General features: G+C 43.1%; 1 long non-coding RNA gene across 2 annotated transcripts in view; it reads right to left on the bottom strand.

The window, feature by feature from the left end:
* LOC149474187 (uncharacterized) overlaps positions 1 to 20,252 on the bottom strand; it is a 232,509-nt gene that overhangs the window by 103,928 nt on the left and 108,329 nt on the right. For both annotated transcript variants that reach the window (XR_016311663.1, XR_016311664.1), the window contains exon 2: positions 3,854 to 3,936. This is a non-coding gene — a long non-coding RNA (uncharacterized LOC149474187). The remainder of the gene's footprint in view (positions 1 to 3,853; positions 3,937 to 20,252) is intronic.

Genomic DNA, 20,252 nt, shown 5'->3' on the forward strand with positions numbered 1-20,252 from the left:
ATTTTGTGGCATCAACAACAACATCTTCATGATGCTGTTGCTACTGCTGACCCCATCAAAACAAAGAAAGAAAGAAAAGACCCTAAGGACCCTTTCACACAGCCCATCCGATGGGGTCCTTCTGTTTGTTTTTCAGGTGGACCTGATTGGACACTCTATTCTCCTCTATGGGCAGTCGGATGTAAGCAAACTTGTGTCCATTTACCCTTGGCTACCTCCAATCTGATCCAGCAAAAACTAGCAGAATAGGATCCGTTCCCCTCTGTCTGACCAAATTAGATCAGAGGGCAGTCGGGTGTAAACGGACAGCCGGTCCGATCACATCCGACTGCCCATAGAACAAAGCAGCTGTGTTTGTGTCCACTCTGCATAAGCAGAGCAGATATAGACTGGTCATCCTCCCACTCCGCTCTGCTCAGCAGGGGATTAGTGGATCACCCGCTAAGTAAACCGGAGAAAAATGTATTCTGTCCTGTGCAAGAGTGGCCCAACAAAGATTAAACACAAATAAAATAAAGCTCAGGGACAAAAAAAAGAAGTTAAAACCCAACTCTAAAACAATACAAGAAATATAAATATCTCTCTCTTTTTTTTTTTAAACCTAAGAAAAGAAAATGATGTAAATACTATGTTGAAAAAAAGCAAACACACCCAAAAGAACAAAATTAAAAAAGGGGGACCAACAGCAACAGAACTTGCTATTGACACACACACAAAAAAAAGAAAGAAAGTAGTCCTATAAAAATTGCAGTGAATGCACGTGGGCTCACACTCCACCCAACCCCAGCCACACAAACTGTAATTCTCTGCACAGTATCAATTATTATTATTATTATACATTATTTATATAGCACCAACAGTTTGCGTAGCGCTTTACAATTTAAGGGAGACAGTACAATTACAATACTTTCAGTACAGAAGGAATGTGACGGCCCTGCTCATGGAGCTTACAATCTAAAGGAAGGGGGAATGGGGTATCAATGGCAAATGTACCACATTGACATACTACTGTGTATAGCACTGTAAAGCTGTAGTAGCACTAGCAACATTTCTCTTCCTCAAAGCACTGTCCGCTGTTCCTCACGCTAAACTCACCATCACACAGACAAAAAGCCACATGGAGAGCAGCCTTTAATACCATCTGGGCTGCAACTTTGCTGCAAACCATCATTGGCCAAACTCTTACACTTGACCAGAGGCCAATAAGGCTTTTTGCAAAGCACTGTTGGACAGTAGGCAGGGCAATACCCCAATTTCAGCCTAGCAGACCAAACATTCAGCTAATCGGTATTTATGGGCAACAAACATGCAGTTGTGAACATGCAAGAATGAGAAATGGGAAGTTGCAGTACTCAACAGCACTTGGTAAAACAAGGGCAGAAAAGTGGCCAGAGGGAGCTGTTGGAGGCCAAGAAAACAGCCTGGTCCTCTGCCTGATTCTCTCATCTTGTGCCAGATCAGCTCTTTTCTCCAGTCCACAGTATCCCTGGAGTAGTAATTCCAACTTCCATACTCCAGGCAGCTACAGCATTTGGACCATAGACGGCGGGAACTCCCAGGAGCTGGGAGACCAAGTAATTACATTGATAACCCAGGATCTCTGTGCCAATTCCATAAACTTTCCAGCCCTGGAAGGCTGAAGCCCTAAGCAGGTGGGCTATGCACTATGTATGCATTTTAAGAGGTCTTGGTTTTCACTGGAGTGTGCCTTTAAATTGTAGGCATGGGTTTTTAAAATGCTTTTACAAAAGCCAGGTGGGGTGTGCTTAAAGAGCACACAGCTATGTTTGTGAAAGATCAACAGATTACAGCAAGATCTTTTCTGCATCACAACATTTTTTTGTGACTTTTGATAAAATAATGTACTGTTCCACCCATGTACATACAACTGTTGAAAGATGGGATCAAAGCTTACCACAGCACAAATATTGCCTAGACAAATAAACTAAAAGTACATTCTGTATTACCATAACAGATGCCTCATGCAATGCGTATTATGGAAAAAGCCTGATTGTAACATTTTAATTACATGTTCTGATTTTATTACAAATTTTGGGGGTGTATACAAAACACAACATGTACACATGAATTCCTATGGGTATTTTGAGATGCAAACTTGAATGTGACTCTACCAGTTTGTGCCAGTTATTTCTTACCCTAACAGGCCAAATGCTTTAGTGACATGGCTTTGAGCCAATGATGGCCAAGTCAAAGGGCAAAGGCCACAGAGGTGACAGTCACATTGTGAGAGTGTTATGTAGTATCCTGGGTTTATACAAGACCCTTTCTCCATAGATCATGTTACCAGGCTGAAGGTCTAGTGTCATTTGTACAGTTGCTTTGCAAAGTTCACAGCTGATAGCTTAAAAATATTTTAAGGTGACGTTTTAGAAGACTTGGCAATGGACATAAATGTCTTACCTACGTTTGTTTTCTGTGAAGGGCATTCTTTATTCAACTGCTCTATAAATATGCCTAAAGAGAACCCATTACTTTGATTATGCAACGAGAGGCAACAGGTCCACTTTAGAGTGACTCTAAAGTGCAAAAATAACTGAAGCAAGGCATACAAATTAAACAAGACTGTAAATATTCTCCTTCCCTGCTGCCTGCACCAGCATACACCAATTCTATTCATAAAAATCAACTGCTAAAGTCTTTAGGGAAGCCAACACCTTTGGGATTGTCCACCTCCCTGCTCACCAGCAGATCTCGCTGGTTTCTCCCACATCGTCAATGTCTCCTGTAGACCAAACACTATTGCTCTCATCTGCATGGGAATGCACCCATGCATAAGCCAATGTTAAACAGCAACACCCATGTACATAAGCCCTGGTAAATTTGTATGGAATGAAAAGGTACAGCGCAAACATTTTTCAGCCCTACCAAACAGGAAATTCAGCTGTTCACATTTATTTGCAGGATATGCATAGAAATAAGGTTTTGAAAACATGAGCTACACTGATACCATTTTAAAGCAGAACTCCGGGAATTTAATCCACTATCACTTCCCTCCACCCCCTAAAGCCTTTTTTATTCAAAGTGGAGATCCACCAAAAAGTGGAAGCTATAGCATTGTTTATAAGACCTGGTGGAAAATGAATACCGGTAGGCCTGCTTGTCTTATGGGAAAGGGGGTTGCTATAGGTGAAGAACATAGAGCCAGTTATAGTGTCTGACCACCAACGCTAGAGGTATGCGTGACACCTGCTTGAAGAGGACTATCGGCAGTGGATGGAGGAGGAAGGCAGGGAGATTGCTAGTGCATGAAGAGAATAAGTAGAACTTTGAATTTTTTTACATAAAAGGTGGAAAGGGTGAGACTAAAAAATGAAAATGGATTTCCACTTCCACTACAGGAAATAAATAATAAAATGCAAGAAAACATTATAGTCATATTTATAAAATTCCAATTCCTAGTCCCATACAAACTGATACTATAGGCTGCATTGTCACAAATATATAAATATGTTGTTCAGATCAGCTGATTGCAGGCAACAAGGACATTGTACCAGACGTGAGGCTTTGAAGGAGAATGCTTGCTTACACTTGTGACCTGACTGCATTTCTCCCAAAGGAGGCAAGTTTAGCAACGAACCTTCAATGTCACCAGACAGGAGTTCAGCAGCCACACTGAGAGTAATTCATCATTTGTCTTGGAATATATAAAATCTACAAAGTCAAACTCGTTGTTCTTCTCGCTCAAGAACAACCCCTAAATATGTGAACATATAGGAAAATAAAGTATTACTGCATGGATTTCTTATGAAAGACACTGCAACTCCAGGTGTTGTGAGGAAAATGTTTAGAAGAACTGATGTTCTGACAGCAGTAACATTTCTGGAGTTATTACCTCAAGTAATACTGATATGCAGCTCTTGCAGGGTTGCTAGAAGGTTGAATGGCAGGTTTTCTTTAAAGTGGAGGTCCAGTCTCCTGTGAAAAAAATAAAAGTCAGTGGCTGAAAATGCTGTAGCTGCTAACTTTTAAAAACAGCCACTAACCTGTCCCTCGATCCCGCAATGTGCTCACCGCAGACGGGTTCACCAGTCTTCCTCTGTCCCTGACATCTTAACTGTGGGCACCCGGCTGTGACAGCTTGGGGGCTCAGAGCTGGGTGCCCACTGTGCATGCATGAACATTGTGAATGCTACCGCAGTCTTCAAGGACCTGTCACGTGTCCCAGAAGACTGTAGGCGGGGAGGGGGGTGGGGGGTTTGGCGGCGTGAGAACTTCCACTTCCGATCGCCTAGACGGTCGAAGCAGAAGTGGGAGGGGGTGCCTGTCAAAATTGGGTACCCGCTCCCCAAAGGTGCGGGAGACGACTCCTTAAAGCGGAACTTCCCATTTTGCTGGAGCACCACTTTAAGTATATGTAGCGCTCTCCTAGTGTAAGATGCTAGGTAAATTTAGTTTTTGGCTCCTTCTTTAATCAAGGGAACAACAATTGTCTGCTAGAAGGCTGAATGGCAGGTTTTCTTTAAAGTGGAGGTCCAGTCTCCTGTGAAAAAAATAAAAGTCAGTGGCTGAAAATGCTGTAGCTGCTAACTTTTAAAAACAGCCACTAACCTGTCCCTCGATCCGGCAATGTGCTCACCGCAGACGGGTTCACCAGTCTTCCTCTTTCCCTGACATCTTAACTGTGGGCACCCGGCTGTGACAGCTTGGGGGCTCAGAGCTGGGTGCCCACTGTGCATGCATGAACATTGTGAATGCTACCGCAGTCTTCAAGGACCTGTCACGTGTCCCAGAAGACTGTAGGCGGGGAGGGGGGTGGGGGGTTTGGCGGCGTGAGAACTTCCACTTCCGATCGCCTAGACGGTCGAAGCAGAAGTGGGAGGGGGTGCCTGTCAAAATTGGGTACCCGCTCCCCAAAGGTGCGGGAGACGACTCCTTAAAGCGGAACTTCCCATTTTGCTGGAGCACCACTTTAAGTATATGTAGCGCTCTCCTAGTGTAAGATGCTAGGTAAATTTAGTTTTTGGCTCCTTCTTTAATCAAGGGAACAACAATTGTCTGGCCTGGTCTGTTCAGGGTTTCACAGGCTGGGAGTTTGATTGCTTCCCCCTGCCTTTGGAAGTAGCTTCCAGAGCTTAAGGTGGGAGACTCAACATGACCAGCTAATCCCTGGAAAAAGAGAGTCCAGAAGGGAGCTAGAATGGTGATTAAACACTGAAGAGCAAAGTTCCTTCTTCTCAGGAGGGTTCCAGAGCTGGAGGGGCTGCTGCCCTCAAGCAATTCATGAATTGAACAGCTGCTCTAGAGGCCTCAGCGATGACAGGGCTGAGGACCTGGATGGACTCTGCTGTGAGCTGATTGCAGAACCTCACCCCAAGGGATCTGGTCTGGAGAGGTGCCGTTTCACTCATTGGACTATGTCCAGAGAAAGCTGGAAGGTGGCAGTTGTCTTGGGAACTGATTGGCAGTAGGACATAAAGGGATGTTAAATCTGGTCACCAGGACTAATAGAGAAGGGGAATATGGCAAATTCAAATACAGACAGTAATAAAACTTGAAAGGGGTTTCAACCTTTACCCACTGCATCCAAAACAACAAAAAAGGTTTTGGTTTAATATACACTAAAGTGGATCTCCAGCCAAAAAATATAAGATAAATGTAGCCCCTTAGAAGTCGCTCAGTATTTTTAGGTCCCCCGATTGGCGCTCCACCCCTGCTGACACCACTGTATACCCTTGACTAGGAGAACCCCCTGGCTGTGAAACACAAAATATTCTCACAATTTAAGGTGAACCAATGATCTGATTGTATTGAAGTTAGAGTAAGAGTAATGAAAGCACACAAGAAACAATGGTAGGTGTATACAAAAGATAAAAACACAAAAGGAACTTACACAGTATCACTTTAAATAAACCAGATTGTGCTGCAGGACCAGAGTTTAAACATTAATTCAGCACTGAGATGTTTTTTTTTTCCCAAAGTGAGCTGAAATAGAATATAAAGAGAAGTCAGACTAACTCACTTATGGGTTCTCAATGACTAGAAACAGGGTTTAACTCTCAAGACGAATTTTCATGTGATAACGTCCCCTTTAGCATCACTCCCAAGTATAGAAACAGATTTTTCTGTGAGCTTGATGGGGCCCTAGTTGATGCACATTAGAGTTGAAATCCTCTTGGATGGAAACAAGATCTCCCAAACAATGTAAAGTAGTAAGAGAAGGTCCAACTAGCAAGATGGTAAACAAACTGGGGAAGGTCCCTTTAACACAGAAGAAGAATTCAAGAAGGTAAAGTTGAGAAAGGGGAGGGAGTAGGCTTCAGTAGAATTGATGCTGTTCATGATACCACAATCCATATGACTGCATGGTCGAATCTCCTGCTTGTCAGCAATGCCAGCGATCTGTAGTCCCTCTTTCTGGCTCTCTGGTGTGACCCAACCAGGCCTGGGTCCTCTGAGTGCCGCACTAGCTTCTCTCGCTAATCCTCACCCTCTCACAGTCTCCTTCCTTCCTCCCTCATAAGTTCCCGGGCTCCTGATTTTATAGGCTCCCACACCTTTGCCAGCTCTTCTGGGAAATGTAGTCTGTTTTAACTTGTCAAGGTACAGAAGTCCTGCTATCAGCACACAAGTTCAAGAATGCTTTGCTTTGTTATATTAAAGTCTGTAATAACTAAACTGCAGAATACTGCCATCTTCTGGTTAATAAACATCCTGCAATCAGTAACAGTGCAGTGTGCTGCATAAAAATGAATGGCACATTAAAGATAATAAAAAAAGAAAATCCAGCTTTTGCTGCAATATTTGCCTTCATTTCAGATATTTCCTCAGCAGTGCTTTTTTCTGTCCTCAGTCTTATGGCTAGCAGCCCATTTCCTCTAAGCTTAAGCCATCCTGAATCCACCCCCAGGCTGTGACTGGACTATGAAAGCAAAAGCCACACAGTGAGTAGTTCACTTCTTTGCCACTCTTCTTTCTCCCCCTTTCAGCATGTTCCTAGTCAGCACATGAACGGATTGGCTCCTTGTACTGATTCTTCTTTTCACACTCCAGCTATACTGTATTGTTGCATTAGTTTGTCTATTTTATGTATGCCTGGAGTTCAACTTTAAGCAAACTTGTATGGAGTATAGAATTCACTTTTAGGGGTTAATCTAATGTTATTTTCAAGGATAAGGTGAGTGGGAGGATTGTTGTAAATGTTCACATTAGGTGTTACATAGTATTCTTTAAATAAAAATACTAGTCTTATGAGACACAAGTGTGAATAATTTTTTTATAGCGTTGGGACCAGGGCTGTAATTGCTATGGCACTCCCAAACCTATAGTAGGGTAAGCAGGGTTCAAGGTGAAGCACTAAGACTTAACATTTGCAATCTGACAACTGTAGTTACTTTTTCTTTATTTGTTTCCCTCTGGCCACCTTTGGACATTTGTGGCTAAACTGAGCATGACAATGGCAGGTGAAAGAGACCTCTGGGGTGATGAAAGGAGTCAGAAAGCTCTTTGAATTTAGAACAAATGAACCCAGCTCTCCTTCCTCTTCTTCAGATACTGTATATAAAGCAGACACCATGCTGTCTCCAATAGCTCATTTTAACAGCAATTATACTGAAATAACCGTAACACAGGGCTGGAAAGCTTGTACAAATGGGCATCATCATTTAGGTGTGCCTAAGCAACACGATGTCTAAATACAGCCATGGGCAAATTAGGGGCTACGCTTAAGTGCTGCAGGGTTAAGTGTATTTCTTTCTAGCTTATACTTAAATGCATGAAAAAAATCAATACTTGTTACATTTTTTTTCTTTCACTTTACAGATTGCCTGAATTAACCCGCATTTTTATTAACATTCTGTACGCTTGTGGATGGTTGTAACCCTGTGGCAAGTTTTTAAATCATAGCCAGGCTTAAAGTGCAGCTCCACTTGTTCTGCTGAACATGACAAATGGATTGCAGTAATTTTCTACTTTGTGAGTGCAGAATGGGAGGGTCCATCTGCTGCAATCACATGATCAGCCACAGAAGTGTAACAAAAGAAAAAATGCTGGAAAAAGCAGCCAATCATGACATGTGCAGATGATCACATTCTGGGGGTGTTCTATGAATGAACAGTGTGGAATTTCAGGGCAGCATGCCATTGGAGGAGGGTGGAGAGGGAGCAAAAATAACAACTGGATAACTGCCATCTCATGCCTATAGGTACTATTTTTCAGTAGCGCTACATGGAACAATGAAGATGTACAAAGAGCAGCAGCCCATGGCTGCCAATCAGAGAATAGTGCTTGCTAGTTCATAGCATGTGCATTGCAGAATACACCCTCCCCTGCAAGATCCCTCAGGAAGTGGGATCTATTTAGGTCTACAGGAGAGATTCCATGTGTATCACCCCTTACCTCTGGACAGTTGGCAATGACTTGGTGGGCTAGCATTTCAACAATCAAAGTGGGACTCGTGACATTTTGTGCATGACAGAAAATTGGGCACCAGTCTCTTTTGAAAGTTTTAAGAGTCCAGGAGAAAGATTTAGGGCATAGGACACCCCCAAACAGGCAAACACAGCTCCAGATTTCTCTAGTAAAGTAGGCAGTTGTCCCATTAAGAGTAGCCAAGAAGAAACTCAATGCAAATAATCACAGGTACCGTATTGGATAAGCAGTGAGGACTTCTTGCAATGACCTCTGGCAACAGCTCTCCAGAACACTCTTTGGCACAGAATTTTCCTCCAAAAATGTTCCATACAAGCAGTCATCTTCCTGCTCTGCTTCCTCAAGATGTACCCCCAGAAGGACAGCAAAACTCCATCAGGCCCCAAGGCATAGGCCCATGTATTTTTGGGATTTTAGATCTGGTCCTTCCTTAGCAACACCTTTCCAAGCAGCAAGCTTGGGAGGCAAAGACCTCCTTCCTAGCAGGGGCCCAGGGGGCAAGGACTGACTGGCATCTTCTCCAGGCAAAGGCATGGGAGGGAAGATCCTTTTACTCTGGCGCAGGCTAGGAGACAAAAGACCCAGAGACCTTTCTGGAAAGTCACCTCAAATATTTATCTCGGTCCCCAGCATGCATCACTGGCAATAAACCTCCTAGCTGTTGGCCAGGAGGAAATTGATATCCATTACTCTTTACGCTATCTGCTGGGAACACCCCCCTAAATTCAGAACAAAGAAGGCCCACATTATGGCAGGGCCCCTACATATGTTTCCTGTGACATAATAACCATGATAAGGAAATATACTATAGTGCAAAAAGTATTGTTTTCAGGTGTTGCATTTACCACCATGCCCACAGGTGTATAAAATCAAGCACCTAGGTATGTAGACTGCTTCTACAAACATTTGTGAAAGAATGGGTCGCTCTCAGGAGCTCAGTGAATTCAAGCATGGTACAATGATAGATTGCCACCTGTGCAATAAGTCCATCTGTGAAATATTCTTGCTATTAAATATTCCTCAGTCAACTGTTAGTGGTATTATAACAAAGTGGAAACAACTGGGAACAAGAGCAACGTAAAATGACAGAGCGGGGTCAGTGCATGCTGAAGCGCACAGTCACAAACTGTCTGCAGAGTCAATAGCTAAAGACCTCTAAACTTCATGTGGCCTTCAGATTAGCACAACAACAGTGCGCAGAGAGCTTCATGGAATGGGTTTCCATGGCCGAGCAGCTGCATCCAAGCCTTACATCACCAAGTGCAATGCAAACTGTCGGAAGCAGTGGCGTAAAGCACGCTGCCACTGGACTCTAGAGCAGTGGAGACGTGTTTTCTGGAGTGACGAATCACGCTTCTCTGTCTGGCAATCTGAAGGATGTGTCTGGGTTTGGCGGTTGCCAGGAGAACAGTACTTGCCTGACTGTATTGTGCCAAGTGTAAAATTTGGTGCAGGGGGATTATAGGGTGGGCCAACTCAATAGTGAACCCTACAGACAAAGACTGGGATGCCAATAAAATTCATGTGCATGAAAAGGCAGTACGTTTGTCTATATAGTGTATGACCATATTTCCCTAAAGGTAAGTATGGTATTTCTTTAAATCACTTCAACATGAGCTTCTTGAGTTTGCAGAAGTGCACTAGTAAGGGGCCTTTTGGATCATGTTTCCCATTTGCTGAGCAAATTAGCCAGCAGTGTGGCCATTGATTTAAGACCAACATTCAATTGCAATAAAGTGTTCAGATTTACAGATTCACCCATCCTGTGAAGTTTGAGCATGGGACACACAACTGATGTTCCAAGTGTTTAGGGTTAGGGCTATATGAATAAATTCTGAACTGTAGCCAAAAATCAGGTTGGGGGACTGCGGGACATTTGCTCATTCAGGTTCCTTAAAGGACTGCAGGACTTTTGCTCAATCTCTTGGCGATTGTGACTTGGCTGCCACTTCCAGTAAATGCTGTCCGATTCTCCTGTTGGCACTGTCACTCAGATAGGACTTGTAGAAAAGTACTGGTACACTGTTGTTTAAAGACACCCTGCCACTTAAATATACTTACCCTGCCAGGTACTTCCCATTCTTTACCAGACATTCATCCACTGAAGTCTTGGCGTAAACCAACCCTGCAGGGACTGTCAATCTCCTGTGTCCCTGCTGCACTCAGTGGTTCCTTCTGCCAGTCCTTACATCTCTACTGTGTTCTGTGATGTTGTTGGGGACAATGAGAGAAACTATCGAGTGCAGAGAACACATAGAAGATCAGCATACAATTTCTCTTTAAAGAAACAGCATTCAATGGCACCAGTACCTTGAGACGTATTTACAATCTTTCCAGGTACATCTAGTATTCCAACTTTTATCAAAGTTAAAGTCATTTAAGGGGTTACAAATACCAACAAAGAGTGGGAGAGTCTTAGCATGACACCCATTTCTATTGTTTTTTTGTACCTTCATGCCAAGGTTATTTAATAGTTAGCCTTTGTTGTAACCACCAGCTGTGGATACTTTGTAACTGCAGGTTTAGCACAATTTCTATGTTCAGTATCTTTGTTTAAAGACTACTTTTCTTTGGGCCCACATCTATTAATGGCATAGTCCACATTTTGGACCATGTGTCATGTAACTCCCATTCTTAGAGTATAACATGAAGTATGGTAGCATACACCATGCCCATAAACACAATGCCATTCACCCTTTACCAGAATCGCAGGGTGCTTCTTGACCTTGCTTTTTTTTTTTAATTCAGCATGGCTATGTGTAGCTCCACCTACTTAGCTGCATCACCAACTTACAGGGATTGCTGAAATAAAATACCACAGGTGTTATTTCCTACCATAGCAAAGGGGCTCAGCAGAACGCACTGACAGTGGGGCAGTGGAATCACTTTTGCATTGTAGTTCATTCAGCAATTTCCTCTAACCCAAGGGTCTCCAAACTTTTCAAACAAAGGACCAGTTTACTGACCTTCAGACTCTAGGGGAGCCGGATTGTGGCCAGTGGGCTAATAAATGTCCCAGGCCCAGCATCAATGAGAATAAACATGACCTCATGGTAGGTGCTCAGTAGGAGCAGGAGTAGTGCCCCATCATTGGTATTAGTGGGAGAAATACTGCCCCATCTTTAATACTAGTGGAAGGAATATTGCCCTATCATTGATAATAGTGGGAGGAATAGTGCCCCATGATTGATACTACTGATAGAAATTTTGCTCCATCATTACTGTCAGTGGCAGGAATTATGCCCCACTGTTGGCGTCAGTGGAAAGAATAGTGTCGCATATCATTGGGAGGAAAAGTGCCCCAAGGGCCAGATAAAGGTTAAAGAAGGGCCGTATATGGCCGTTGGTCCATAGTTTGGAGACCACTGCTCTAGCTCCATAACTGAAGATCCATACTGAACAAGTTGCAATACTCTACAGGCCTGAATGCAAAAAAATTGCTAAAATGTTTTTTTTTTTTTACATATAATGCATCCAGAAAGTATTCACAGCGCCTAACTTTTGCTACATTTTGTTATGTTACAGCCTTATTCTAAAATGGATTAAATTACTTTTTTTCCTCAACATTCTACAAACAATACCCCATAATGACAATGTGAAAGAAGTTTGTTTTGAAATCTTTGCAATTTATTAAATATAAAAAACTAAAAAAAACACACATACATAAGTATTCACAGCCTTTGCTCAATACTTTTTGAAGCACCTTTAGCACCAATTACAGCCTCAAATCCTTTTGAGTATGATGCCACAAGCTTGGCACACCTATTTTTGGGCAATTTCTCCCATTCTCCTTTGCAGTATCTCTCAAGCTCCATCAGGTTGGATAGGGAGCGTCGGTGCACAGCCATTTTCAGATCTCTCCAGAGATGTTCAATCAGGTTCAATTCTGGGCTCTGGCTCGGCCACTCCAGGACATTTACAGAGTTGGCTCGTAGCCACTCCTTTGTTATGTGGGCTGTGTGCTTAGGGTCGTTGTCCTGTTGAAAGATGAACCGTTGCCCCAGTCTAAGGTCCAGAGTGCTCTGGAACAGGTTTTCATCAAGGATGTCTCTGTACATTGCTGCATTCATCTTTCATTCGATCCTGACTAGTCTCCCAGTTCCTGCCTCTGAAAAACATCCCCACAACATGATGCTGCCACCACCATGCGTCACTGTAGGGATGGTATTGGCCAGGTGGTGAGCGGTGCCTGGTTTCCTCCAGACATGACGCTTGGCATTCAGGCCAAAGTGTTAAATCTTTGTTTCATCTGACCAGAGAGTTTTGTTTCTCATTGTCTGAGAGTCCCTCAGGTGCCTTTTGGTAAACTGCAGACGGGCTGCCATTTGCCTTTTATTAAGGAGTGGCTTCCATCTGGCCACTCTACCATACAGGCCTTATTGGTGGAGTGCTGCAGAGATGGTTATTCTTCTGGAAGGTTCTCCTCTCTCCACAGAGAAATGCTGGAGCTCTTTCAGAGTGACCATCATGTGCTTGGTCACCTCCCTGGCTAAGGCCCTTCTCCCTTGATCGCTCATTTTGGCCAGGTGGCCCGCTCTAGGATGATTCCTGGTGGTTCCAAACTTCTTCTATTTACGGATGATGGAGGCCACTGTGCTCATTGGGACCTTCAATGCTGCAGAAATTTTTCTGTACCCTTCCCCAGATCTGTGCCTTGATACAGTCCTGTCTTGAAGGTCTATGGACAATTCCTTGGACTTCATGGCTTGGTTTATGCTCTGACATGCACTGTTAAATGTGGGACCTTATATAGACAGGTTTATGCCTTTCCTAATCATGTCCAATCAACTGAATTTCCCACAGGTGGACTCCAATCAAGTTGAGGAAACATCTCAAGGATGATTAATGGAAACAGGATGCACCAGAGCTTAATTTTGAGTGTCATGGCAAAGGCTGTGAATACTTATGTACATATGGGTTTTTTCATTTTTTATTTTTAATAAAAATTGCAAAATTTAAAAACGAACTTCTTTCACAATGTCATTATGCGGTATTGTTTGTAGAATGTTGAGGAAAAAAATGAATTTAATACATTTTGGAATAGGGCTGTAACATAACAAAATTTGGCAAAAGTTAAGCACTGTGAAAATTTTCTAGATGCACTGTATTTCCAAAAGGAGGATTATGTTTTTAATAATCATTATAAAAAAACACATTCTAATATGACAGTATAACTAGTCACCAACTGGACACTGCAGGCAGCACAAAAAATGATTTGCATGTTTCTGGCCATCACTCTTGAAATTCCCGGCTTTGTTATGAAAAGCATAGTCCAGGTGAACTACATAAATATTAAGAGTTTTTAGCTAACTTTATTGCAGTTGTTTACCTTTGTCTGTTCTGAAGAGATTAATGTTTATTTTACCATATATTTTCTCAAACTGGCTGCTGAGTGGTAGACTGTCTTTATTGCCACTTGAGCAACTGCAGAAGTGAAGGAGAATCCTCTGCATTCGTTGATCCTTGCAGAACCTTTGAAATGATCCCCACAACCATTGAGAGAGAGGGAGAGGAAAGGCAGGGAAGGAAGGAAGGATTCATATTTGAATGGGCTATTTGAATGGGCAGGAAGGAAATTTTTTTTGATCAAATAAATGTTTGGACAGTGCATGTGGTTATTGTTCAAAAAGTACATTCTTTTTAAAATCGAATGTTAAAAGCAAAAGACAATTTTAAAACGACATTCATCTGTTCATCAAATGTGCAAAAAATGTTCTTATCATACAAATATTCTCGTACGGAAATCTACTGTATGTGTATCATCAGCTTAACTATTCCTAAAAATGTTCCCTTCACCATTCTCTTACCTATTCATTTTCTCTTGTATAAAAAAAGTTCTGTGTACTTACCTATTTTTTAATCTGTTCTGGTCCTGTCATGTGATCCTGCAGCTTCAGCTCAGGGAACGCTTGAGAAAGGCTGGGAATTCCACAACATCATGCATAGGCTCCCATAGCCCAACCACTGTCAGCACTCCCTCCTCTCCCCTGCAGCAACCTCTCACTGACACAGGGGGGCTGTAGCTGAAGGATCATGTGACTGGACTAAAGCGGATTAAAAACAAGCAAGTACACACATTATTTTATACAGATTAGGCAGGATAGGTAGGAAGAGGGAACATTTTTATAAATAGAAGCTATTGAGCACCTTTCACATAGAGCGGAGTCCTCTCGAATCATCAGGGGATCTGTGAGCAGATCTATGGGTGGCTGGGTGTAAACGGACCTCACTGTCCGATTACATCAGGCTACCTCTGATCTGCATTCTTTTTCCATTTTTTTTGCTATTGAACCTGAACCAACCTGGAGCTAAGTGGGTGTTAACAGACACAAGTCTGTTTACATCCACCTGTCCATAGGGACCTTTCGATCCTAACGCCCATGTGAAAGGGGGCTTAAGCTTTATAAGTGTGCTTTACCCCTAAATCATCTGACTTCCTGACATTGGAAATACAGTATATAGCAAAAAATACATTAAGACTGGGCATGTATAGTTTTCTGTATTGCCCTGCCCAGGCACACCTTTCTTTTTGCTAGCTAAATAATGATCCAAGACATTTTATATGTGTATATATATATATATATATATATGTATATATACACACACGCATATATACACTGCTCAAAAAAATTAAAGGAACACTTTGAAAACACATCAGATTTCAATTAGGAAAAATATCATGCTAGATATCTATACTGATATGAACTGGGTAATGTGTTAGGAACTTAAGGATACCCCGTCGTTTGATGGAATTGAAAATGATCAACCTACAGAGGACTGAATTCAAAGACACCCCAAAAATCAAAGTGAAAAAATTATGCAGCAGGCTAGTCCATTTTGCTGAAATTTAATTGCAGCAACTCAAAATGGTAGTCAGTAGTTTGTATGGCCCCCACGTGCTTGTATGCATGCCTGACAACGTCTTGGGATGCTCTTAATGAGATGACGGATGGTGTCCTGGGGTATTTCCTCACAGATCTGGACCAGGGCATCAATGAGCTCCTCGACAGTCAGGTGTAACCTGGATGGACCAAAACATGTTATTCCAGAAGTGTTCTACTAGATTTAGGTCAGGCGAGCGTGGGGGCATTTCAATGGTATCAAATCCTGCATCCTCTAGGAACTGTCTGTATACTCTCGCCACATGAGGCCAGACATTGTTGTGCACCAGGAGGAACCCAGGACCCACTGCACCAGCGTAGGGTCTGACAATGGGTCCATGTATTTCATCCCGATACCTAGAGGCAGTCAGGGTGCCATTGTCTAGCTTGTAGATGTCTGTGCATCCCTCCATGGATATGCCTCCCCAGACCATCACTGACCCATCACCAAAATGGTCATGCTGAATGTTACAGGCAGCATAACATTCTTCATGGCTTCTCCAGACCCTTTCACGTCTGTCACATGTGCTCAGGGTGAACCTTCTCTCATCTGTGAAAAGCACAGGGTGCCAGTGGCAGATCTGCCAATTCTGGTGTTCAATGGCAAATGCCAATTGAGCTCTATGGTGCTGGACAGTAAGCACAGGGCCCACTAGAGGATGTCGGGCACTCCGGCCACCCTCATGAAGTCTGTTTCTGATTGTTTGGTCAGAGACATTCACACCAGTGGCCTGCTGGAGGTAATTTTGTAGGGCTCTGGCAGTGCTCATCCTGTTCCTCCTTGCACAAAGGAGCAGATACCGGTCCTACTGATGGGTTAAGGATCTTCTACTGCCCTGTCCACCTGTCCTAGAGTAACTGCCTGTCTCCTGGAATCTCCTCCATGCTCTTGAGACTATGCAAACCTTCTGGCAATGGCACGTATTGATGTGCCATCTTGGAGGAGTTGGAATGCCTGTGCAACCTCTGTAGGGTCCAGGTATCGCCTCATGCTACCAGTAGTGACACTGAAACTAGCCAAATGCAAAACTAGTGAAAGACAGTCAGAAAAGATGTGTAGGGAAAGAAATGTCACTAGATTCCACCTGTCAAATCATTCCTGTTTTGGGGGTCGTCTCACTGTTACCCATCTAGTGCACCTGTTGTTATTTTAATTAATACCAAAGCAGCTGAAACTGATTAACATTCCCCTCTGCTACTTAACTGACCAGATCAATATCCCAGGAGTTTAATTGACTTGATGCTATACTCTGATTAAAAAGTGTTCTTTAAATTTTTTTTGAGCAGTATATATATATATATATATATAGATTAAAATAAGTATTGAACACATCACCATTTTCTCAGTAAAAGTATTTCTAAAGGTGCAATTGACATGGAATGTTCACCACATGTCTGTAACAGCCCATGCAATCTATATGTATCATACGTACAAAGAAACCAAAACAAATAAGTTCAAAAATTAAGGTATGTATAATAAAATGGAATGACACAGGGAAAAAGCGTTGAGCACGCTAGCTGAAATTTATTTAATACTTTGTACAAAATCCTTTGTTGGTAATGACAACTTCAAGACGCCTCCTGTATGGAGAAACTAGTCACATGCCATGTTCAGGTGTAATTTTGGCCCATTCTTCCACACAGTCTTCAAATCTTGAAGGTTCTGTTGGCCTCTTCTATGAACTCTGATCTTTAGTTCATTCCCATAGATTTTCTATTGGATTCAAGTCAGGTGATTGGCTGGGCCATTCTAGAAGCTTTATTTTCTTTCTTTGAAACCAATTGAGAGTTTTCTTAGCTTTGTGTTTGGGATCATTGTCTTGCTGAAATGTCCACCCTTGTTTCATCTTCATCATCCTGGTAGATGGCAGCAGATTTTTTATCAAGATTGTGTTGGTACATTTTTCCATTCACCCTACTTTCAATGATTTGAAATTTGCCAGTATGCTGAAAAACAGCCCCACACCATCATGTTCCCACCTCTAAACTTCACTGTTGGTATGGTGTTTTTGGGGTCATGTGCAGTGCCATTTGACCTCCAAACATGGTGTGTATTATAGCATCCAAAGAGTTCAATTTTGGTCCCATCTGACCATACTAGTATTTTACAGGCTTGTAGTGTAGTAAACTTTAAACGAGCTTCAACATGCTTTTTCTTCAGCAATGGAGTCTTTCATGGTGAGCGTGCATACAGGTCATGGCAGTTCAGTGTATTACTTATTGTTTTCTTTGAAACAGTTGTATCTGCTAATTCCAGGTCTTTCTAAAGCTCTCCACAAGTGGTTCTTGGCTCTTGGACAACTCTTCTGATAATTTTTTTCACTCCTTTGTCAGAAATCTTGTGAGGAGCACTTGGTCATGGCTGGTTTATGGTGAAATTATGTTCTTTCCACTTCTGGATTATGCCCCCAACAGTGCTCACTGGAACATGTAGAGGTTTAGAAATCCTTCTGTAACCAATGCCATCAGTATGTTTTTCAGCAATAAGGTTGCGATGCTCTTGAGAGAGCTCTTTGCTTTTACCCATCATGAGATGACACCTTGGTAATGAGATACCTTTTTACAGGCCATCATTTGAGACTGAACAACTGATAATCATTTGCACTGAGAAGGGGCAGGATTGCTTTCTAATTACTGATAGATTTCAGCTGGTGTCTTGGCTTTCCATGCCTTTTTGCACCTCCCTTTCTTCTTGTGTTCAATACTTTTTTCCCTGTGTCATTCCATTTTATTACACATACTGTAACTTAATTTCTGAACTGATTTGTTTTGGTTTCTTTGTATGTATGGATTGCATGGGTTTTTACAAACATGTGGTGAAAATTTCGAAAATTTCATGGTAATTGCACCTTTAGAAATGTTTTTACTGAGAAAAATGGTGACATGTTCAATACTTATTTTACCCGCTGTGTGTATATATAAAAAACTGGACTTTGGAACAGTGGAGACGTGTCCTCTGGAGTGACAAATCATGGCAATCCGATGGGTTTGGCGGTTGCCAGGAGAATGGTACTTGCCTGACAACATTATGCCAAGTGTAAAGTTTGGTGGAGGGGGGATTATGGTGTGGGGTTGTTTTTCAGGGGTTGGGGTTGGCCCCTTAGTTCCAGCGAAGGAAACTCTTAAGGCATCAGCATGCCAAGACATTTTGGACAATTTCATGCTCCCAACTTTGTGGGAACAGTTTTGGGATGTCCCCTTTCTGTTCCAATATGACTGCACACCAGCGCACAAAGCAAGGTCCATAAAGACATGGATGAGCAAGATTGGGGTGGAGGAACTTGACTGGTCCTGACCTCAACCTGACAGAACACCTTTAGGATGAATTAGAGCGGAGACTGCAAGCCAGGCCTTCTCGTCTGACATCACTGCCTGACCTCACAGATATGCTTCTGAAAGAATGGTCAAACATTCCCATAGACACACTCCTAAACCTTGTGGACAGCCTTCCCAGAAGAGTTGAAGCTATCATAGCTGCAAAGGGTGGGCCAACTCAATACTGAACCCTATGGACTAAGACTGGGATGCATTAAAGTTCATGTGCATATGAAGGCACTGTATATAGCCTTGAAAAAGTATTCATAGCCCTTGAAATTGTCCACATTTTGTCTTGTTATAACCAAAAATGTAAATGTATTTTATTGGGATTTTATGTGACAGACCAACATAAAGTGACACATAATTGTGAAGTGGAAGGGAAATGAGAAAAGATTTTCAACATTTTTTACAAATAAATATCTAAAAAGTGTAGCGTGCATTTGTATTCAGCCCCCTTTACTCTGATACCCCTAACTAAAATCTAGTGCCTTCAGAAGTCACCTAATTAGTACCGTATTTGCCGGCGTATAAGACGACTTTTTGACCCTTGAAAATCTTCTCAAAAGTCGGGGGTCGTCTTATACGCCGGTACACATGTTAGGGGGGCTGCGGCATTAAGTACAGGGGTTTGCAGGGGCTGATGTCTCTTACCTGGATCCAGTCCCACGACGATCCGGTCCAGGAAGCGCGGCGTCTCCTTCAGTTCGGCCACTGGATGTTCGTGCGGCTGCTCGGCTCCGCCTCCTCACCGGTGATTGGCTGCCAGAACTGTAGCTCAGGAAAGGCACACAGGCGGCCAATCACCGGCGAGGGGGCGGAGCCGAGCGGCCCCGCGAAAATTGAGTGCCGGAGCAGCAGGTAAGTGTTCTGTGTAGAGGTGCTGCTGCAACCACATATGCTGGCTGCAGCAGCACCATACGAGAACAGGGTCAGCAAGTCTCAGTGGGAGGAATAGTGCCCCATCATTGGTGTCACTGATACCAATGATGGGGCACTATTCCTCCCACTGATACCAACGATGGGGCACTATTCCTCCCACTGACACCAACGATGGGGCACTATTCCTCCCTCCCACTGACACCAACGATGGGGCACTATTCCCCCCCCCACTGACACCAACGATGGGGCACTATTCCACCCCCCACTGACACCAATGATGGGGCACTATTCCACCCCTCACTGACACCAATGATGGGACACCATTCCTCCCACTGACATCAATGATGGGGCACTATTCCTCCCACTGACACCAATGATGGGGCACTATTCCTGCCACTGATACCAATGATGGGGCACCATTCCTGCCACTGATACCAATGATGGGGCACCTATTCCCCCCACTGATACCAATGATGGGGCACTATTCCTCCCACTGATACCAATGATGGGGCACTATTCCTGCCACTGATACCAATGATGGGGCACTATTCCTCCCACTGACACCAATGATGGAGCACTATTCCTCCACTGATACTAATGATAGGGCACTATTCCTGCCACTAATGCCAATGATGGGGCACTATTCCTGCCACTAATACCAATGATGGGGCACTATTCCTCCCACTGACATCAATGATGGGGCACTATTCCTCCCACTGATACCAATGATGGGGCACTATTCCTCCCACTGATACCAATGATGGGGCACTATTCCTTCCACTGATA

Source organism: Staurois parvus, unplaced genomic scaffold, assembly GCF_062004578.1.
Source record: "Staurois parvus isolate SC_StPar_1 unplaced genomic scaffold, SC_StPar_1.0 ptg000010l, whole genome shotgun sequence".
In the NCBI taxonomy this organism is placed as follows: domain Eukaryota; kingdom Metazoa; phylum Chordata; class Amphibia; order Anura; family Ranidae; genus Staurois; species Staurois parvus.